Source organism: Etheostoma cragini, chromosome 9 (genome assembly GCF_013103735.1).
Source record: "Etheostoma cragini isolate CJK2018 chromosome 9, CSU_Ecrag_1.0, whole genome shotgun sequence".
In the NCBI taxonomy this organism is placed as follows: Eukaryota; Metazoa; Chordata; class Actinopteri; order Perciformes; family Percidae; genus Etheostoma; species Etheostoma cragini.
Window position 1 is genome coordinate 25434221 of NC_048415.1, and position 7071 is coordinate 25441291.

The 7071-nt window shown below is 40.8% G+C and overlaps 1 long non-coding RNA gene across 1 annotated transcript; it reads left to right on the plus strand.

Annotated features, from left to right (window-relative positions):
- Positions 1 to 2445: 2445 nt before the first annotated feature.
- Positions 2446 to 6684, plus strand: LOC117950191. Its single transcript, XR_004657831.1, has 3 exons — positions 2446 to 2579; positions 5001 to 5002; positions 6671 to 6684. It is a non-coding gene; the product is annotated as an uncharacterized LOC117950191 (long non-coding RNA).
- The last annotated feature ends 387 nt before the right edge of the window (positions 6685 to 7071 follow it).

A 7071-nucleotide genomic window follows, 5' to 3' on the forward strand; every position in this document is an offset into this window, starting at 1 on the left:
TAATATGTCAATGTTGTGTTTGCAGCTTGTTCCTCAGCCTCAATTGGCCAAATAATTATTATTAGCATTGATGCTTTAAAAGTCCTTGCTTGTATAAGAAGTAATTCCTCTTCTTCTTTTTGTAGGAAGACGATAACACTGAGTTTAATTGCCTTTTGCTAAGAATGCCAAGTAATCAAAAATGTTATATTTATAGTTCAGCTTGATTGAGACATTAAAGACTACCATGTTTGAGTAATAAAGTGGATTTCTGGCGGGGACAGTGGCCTTTTTAACAAGACACATCCTGTTAATCAGGAATCCGTTTATAGTTACCTCGCAATTTAGAACTTTCTCCAAATGGGCGTTTTTGTGTGCGTGTGTTTTCCTTTCAGTATGTGTGCATTAGCTCATCCAGTGTGTGTGCATTAGCTCATCCAAATGAGTACTAAATGTCCAAAAGCCATTAAAGGACAGAGTTGACTCATTTTGGTATAAAGGACCCAAAGACTCTTCCGAAATGAGATAAACATTCATTACCAGAAAGTTTGTCAAACAGCAAAATGCCATCTTATCTTGGTTCTCAGTAATGACACATACAAAGACACTGTTTCTGTCCAGCACAGCAACACATTTAAATGATGCGCTTCTTTCTGTAAATTTCAATTTTACAGAATTTTTGGATTTGGCATATAGGGACCCTCCAACAACCTCTGCATGACTGTTTATTTCTTTGATCTCCACTGCACTGCCTGTTTGAGTTGCATTTCTCCATGGATTACAAATAGAAAGCATGCTAGTTTGATGGTATTTGTGACTTTGTAGCACATATTACTTTGTAACAGTAGTTGGTTACTGCCAAGTATGTCTGCAGTTTATATGAATTGCAGGAATGAACACTTGTTCAATAGATTTTAATGGTTGAGATAATAAAACTGAATCATTTGTTTCTTTAAACTAGTTTTTCACGCATTCATCAAATCCTAGTACTTTACATTTGCAATGTGTGTGTGTGTGTGTGTGTGTGTGTGTATTAGCTTGGATTACTCCACGTGACACTCACTTTCTCAAAACGTTTTTTAGATTTTCCTTTTTATTTTATTAGTTTTAGATATTGTTATTTAGATTCTGAATTTGACATCTTTTTTTTCTTCCTTTTCAATTTTTCTCTCCTCTCATAAATCCTCTTTAAACCCCTTTGTAACATCTCTTGCAAAAAGTGCAACGTAATGTTTCTTATTGGCTTGTAATGCCATCCGTCCAAAGTTGTCCCTGTGTCTCACTGTAACCGAGACAACCGAGATCATGGGAAGGTTCTGCTCCGTCTCACCACCGAGTTCATGCGAGCAGAGAGAAATTCAACAGAACATTGAATTAGACATGCTTTTATTTTTCTCAGCGTACGGACAGAATTAGCAGGGTAGGGTGGAAACAACCAAGGGACAAACTGTACAAAAATACTGAACAGAGAACTGAGGAGGGTCTTTTTAAAATATGCATCTTGGATTGAATAATAAAATCAATTGAGCACCTCAGTCCAATGAATGTTTTGGCTTTTTTTATATGTTTAAAGGATGTGGATCAAACCATCTGGAGCTCTCTTTCTCAACTGGTCCCACTCTGTGTGAATGAGCTTTGGATAGTTGTTCAAACTAAGCGCACCAGCAGATCTGAGTCGAGGGCAGCGGGCTGCAATAATATTTTCCATAATTGCAGAGAGAACATAAACATAACTGCACCTGGCTCTGCTGGTTCTACCTGCTCACTTCTCCTTTCTGTGTGTGTGTTAGTCTGTAGTCTTTAGCTGGTGGTGCTACAGTAACTCTGAGCTCAGGTCATGATGGGGTCAGGCTAAGGCTGCCAAACATATCAGGTGGTTCTTTTGTCTCTTTTGGGCTCCAACACTAACTTTCTCAATGTATTTTTTATTTTTTTATTTGGAAACGCCTTTCCTATTTAATGGTCAACATCATGAGCCAGTGTGTGTGTGTGTGTGTGTGTGTGTGTGGTTGTGTGTAGTGGGTGTACATGAGTCATTGTCAATCCAACTTTGAGCCAGCATTTGACTCATTCTCATGACTCTGAGTCCAGATGAGGTGTTGACATTGGGATTCAAATGTTAGAATTTCAATGTAGTTATCAATACACATAATAGCTGTTACTCGGAGGGAGAGTGGTCGGCCCTCAACCACAAGACTGGCAGTCCAATTCCAGGATCCTCCAGACAGTGCAAACACATGTCAAAGTGTCCCTGAGCAAAACCCTGAATCCCAAGTTTCTCCCCAGATGCTGTCAACTGCTCTTAATACTAAGGATGGATTTAAACTACATTTTTGCATAATGTGAACACAAACCCTTTATCTTTATAACGGTGCACCACATTCCCCCCCTTTCTCATTTCTGCACCATCTATACATTACATCCCCGGTTCTATCCCCGGACCAACAGGACAAATCTGGGTGGGGACAGGGAAAGAACAGCGCATGCCCCTCCCTCTTAACCACCACTGAGGTGCCCCTGAGCAAGGCCCTAATCCAAATGGCTCCAGTGGAGCTGGTCAGTGGCCAGCCGATCAGAATCTGGTTGTACTGGGCAGCTTCGTCTGCCACGCCATGGGCGTCAGTTTGGTTAGATATGTGCTGGGGTCAGAGACTCATTTGCAAGTGAATTTTCAGAAGTGCTGTTTAGAGTGATACACTCATTTGTCTTTTACGCTTCGAAATCTCCTCTCGGGATAAAATGTCTGCTTTCACGGGTTTGATGCAACAGGATGTAAGGAGGGATGTTTTTCCAAGGCACCCTGTGTTAAAAATTCCCTGCGGGTAACATTGATTTTTTTCGGCTGTGTAAGCAGAGTCCCGCTGCGGGGTTTCCCCAGCTAAAGACCAGAACACTCTAGTTCATTACTCTAGTTAAAACATTGTTTTTTTTAAATTGAGCTCGAGGTTTTCCAAAAAATTGGTGGGTACCAAATGACTCATGATGAAATCTGACAGGTACGCGTACCCACCATCCCCGCCGAAATCGCCGCCTGTGCTCCACGCGCCATACCACACCGGGAGCGTCTCAGAAGCTGAGCGTCTTGCTGTCCAACTCCCAGTATATATTGTCTCTTAAAATACTTTACAGAACGATTGCGTGTTTCTACCTTTCATTCCAAGCAACTCCATGCCTTATCTTGCTGGTGTTGTCCTTAAAAGAACAAGCTGTAATGTCTATTATGTTTTTCAACCTCCAGGGAAAATCTCTCTCATTGAACCTTTCTCTGAATAAATAAAGGGTAAAAAAACCAAATGCAGTACAATTTCACTACGTTGTACTATCAACTGTACCTTACACGTTTAGATGTTTTACATTGATAAATGTGCTAAAGGTTGGGTAAGCTGTCCTATGGAAGCTAGGTTTAAACAAGTCGTACATCTACTAAGCCCTTTCACAGATGACACCATTCTTTAACCCTGAGTCCTACCCCCCGCAAGCAAAGAGCAGATACTCAGCTGCTGCACCAGACCTTATATCTGCATTGTCTCCAATTGGGCTAGATAGACAGTTTCTTTTAAATGCCATGGCACGCTCAGTTGTCCAGCTGATCTTATCTAGTTCACAAGTCTTAAATAAACAGTTCTATCAAAAACTTTTCAAACCGTTCTCTGGGGTCGCACAAAACTGAGAAGGCTCCACGCCAAGCTCGTAGTCAGTAGTGGGCCAGGCCAAAATGAACCTAGGGGTTCTCTGGGATTTCAATTTTGAATTGCGTGTCCCGAGTCCCGACAAAAGCCTGTTGGGACGCTAAAATGTCCCGGTTTACACCAACCATTCTGACAATGCCCATTTGTCAGCGATCACACAGCCAACGTGGACTTATTAAAACTCTGATCATAACTAAACCCATGCAGAAATATTAAGAAAGCATCCAGCGTATGATTTTAACAATGTGTGTGTGTCAGTCAATCGTAGCGGTCTGCATAATCTGTACAGCCACCGTAACAATGTAGGCAATATTTGTACTGACCAAAGTTGGAGAAAGAATTATCTAGCTGATGGGATCTTATCTAGCTACTGAGCATGTGCGACTCCCAACAAAGATGGTATAGAAGTGAGATGTCTCACTCTGAAGCTAAAACAGAGACCTAAACACACAGGTCGAAAACAGGATGTGCAGCAATGTGCAGTACAACAAAAAAATATGGTGTTTTTTGAAAACGAAACCATGTAAACCTATGTTGGTACAACCTCAAAATGCAGTATAGGACCTGAGCATGTGTGTGTGTGTGTGTGTAGTTCAGGTCTGTGTGTGATTACTAACAAAGTGTGAACAGAGAGTGTACATTGGAATTTCCCCACTGGGGATTAATAAATAAACAAATAAAATTAAATAAAATTAACTGAATATGTCAAAGACATTGCATTGACATTACTAAGCAACCTTTAATTGTGAGTTTAAATCTCAAAGCAGCTTTCCCAACATTTAAATCTTTCTCCTTTATCATTGAAAAAAATCTGTGAAAAAACATTTCACCGTTTCATTGTATACACGGTTCTCTTTAATGATTCCGTCCCTTTTTTTTCTCCGCACTTTTAGTTTCTCTCCTGAGTTAATCATTCCTTTTCATGCCAGGCACCTGGGTTTCCTTTTCGTATCCTTGTTCATTTAAGACTCTTAAATGACTCATTGTTGTTATTTTTATGTGTTACATGTGCTAAATGATTCAAATCAAACCAACTGTGAGTTCTTATGTTCACGACCTCAATCACAAGTGTGGATCCTCATCGTACTCTGTCCTGCAGCATGCTGCTGTTTATTACATTTTTCACCCTCCCTGTCTCCAAACCCTCATTATCCTATCAAAGCTGAGTCTACCGTTACATAAAGGAACTGTCCATATATTGAGTTAGGACAAGTATAGCCTTACACCTAAATTAATGACAAAATGCTGTTAGCTCTACACCACTTAAACACATATGGCATTCATGTGTGCATGTGTGTGTAAGTTGCAGCAGCTACACATTTTCCCTAGAAGCAGTTATATTGCTCTTTGCAGACCATTTGTAACTGAATCTCCATATTTAACCTTTGGACCAGAGTCTGCTTACCCTGATTACCTCAAGTTGCCCTGTTGACCATGACAATCCCTAAAATTAGTGTACGACTAACCAGCATGCTCCCTTCTTCGTTCTATTTAGAGTGAAAACAGGAAAAAGTGTTCAGCTTCACCTTACTGTCACAGTATACACAAAAGTTTCCCCTCGTAGCCTCAAGCGTTGTAAGGAGAATGAAAATGGAAAGAGGGGGAGAGATGATTGATAGCTTTACCCCCTCTGGTTTGGAGATTCATGCACTCTGTAACATATCTAACACACACCAGATGTAAAGTGTGTGTGTTTTTTTTGTATATGTGTGTAGATGCATGAGAGAAAGAGACTGGCCTCCACAATCTTTTCCTTATTTTCAGGTCAAGTATCACTCTCTAAGGCATGGGTCTTCAACAGGGGGTCCGCGACCCCTAGGGGGTCCGCAGAGGTACTGCATGGGGGTCGCGAAAGTTTTGGTTGATTAGACTTTTTTTTATATTCCCCCCCACCCCCCTGCAATTTTTTTCCACTAATTGAAATGTCTTTAAATACACATTAACATGAATTCAACACACTGTAGTAAACAGATAAATGGAGGCAGAAGATGTCTTTCAGTCATCAATGCACACATTCAGCGACACACAGGAGCTCTTTGAAGCTGGGCACCGTTTCATTCACAACACCTGTCCCATCAACGAGGAATCACAATCAGAAATACGTTAATAATCCCAGGGCGAAATTACTTTCGTTACATTACTCCATATGTAATAGAGTGTATTACATATGGAGTAAAGTAACGAAAATATTGAATGCACAATAACAAGGTACATTTACATATGGCACTATAGGACCAGTTTGATATAACACAATTTTATACAATATATATAATTAGGGGGTCCCCCCTCCTTCTCGCCATCAGTTTGGGGGTCCTTGGCCTGGAAAACGTTGAAGACCCCTGCTCTAAGGAATGAATATATAATCAATAATCATCTGAAATGAAAAGCAGTGACCTGGTGTGTGTGTGTGTGTGTGTGTGTGTGTGTGGCTTGAGGTACAAGTGAAGATAATGTGCTCGAAAATAGCATCTGCAAAGTAATAAGTGCAGACTGTTGTATTCTAATCTTTTCTCTATTCTATTTTTCTTGCCCAGAGCTGTGTTTCAAAGCAAAGGGAGTGGGTTGGATGCTTAGTAAACGCTTCCTGTATATGCAACAGTATTCTATTTTGAGTGAAATATGTTGTACTGAGTGTGCATCTCATGCAAGCAACCAGACTACAACCAAATGCATCAGTACAATTTCCAGTTTAATAACTGTGGCAACACATTATCTGATGTGTCAGGCTACAGAGAAAATGTAAGTAATGTTCCCTCCATTTTACGTCACCGTATATCGCAGGTTAAAATCTGAATCAAGACTGGTTTCAAACGTCAACTGATAAACACGGAGTATTTTCATTTTTCTTGTCGCAGTTGCAGGAAAGAGAACGTGGATACAAAACATCCTCATAATTCTAATATCAGCAAACAAGTAGGGAGACGAGGAAATGGCTATTTTCAGAGCAGCACAAAAGGACCTTGACTGTATTTATCAAATGTGTGTGTGTGTTTTAAAATGAGGTTATGAATGTGTATGTGTGTGACTGTTCCACAGGCGTGTCTGTCAGGCCACCGGTGACCCTCAGATTCCCTCCTGCGCGACGTCATGTCACTTCCCCTCTTTGTTTCCTTGCTCAAGAGGACCTTTCTAAAAATGTCTTTTTGTTTAAAGATTCTCAACAGCCCTCCTTCCTCCTTTGCTTGGCAGAGCTTTGTGTGTGTGTGTGTGTGTGTGTGTGAGTCCGAGTGTGTTTGTGGATTGGTGATACCCTTATAGTTGGCCCCAAAAACAGGAACTGTTGGGATACAGATGAGGATGCTGAAGGGTGTGTATTTTCCCCTCTGGTTTTTACCTATATACAGTCAAGGATCCTGTTTGATAACACACTGTGGATCTTGTGGCGTGCAAATGGCGGGGCCCT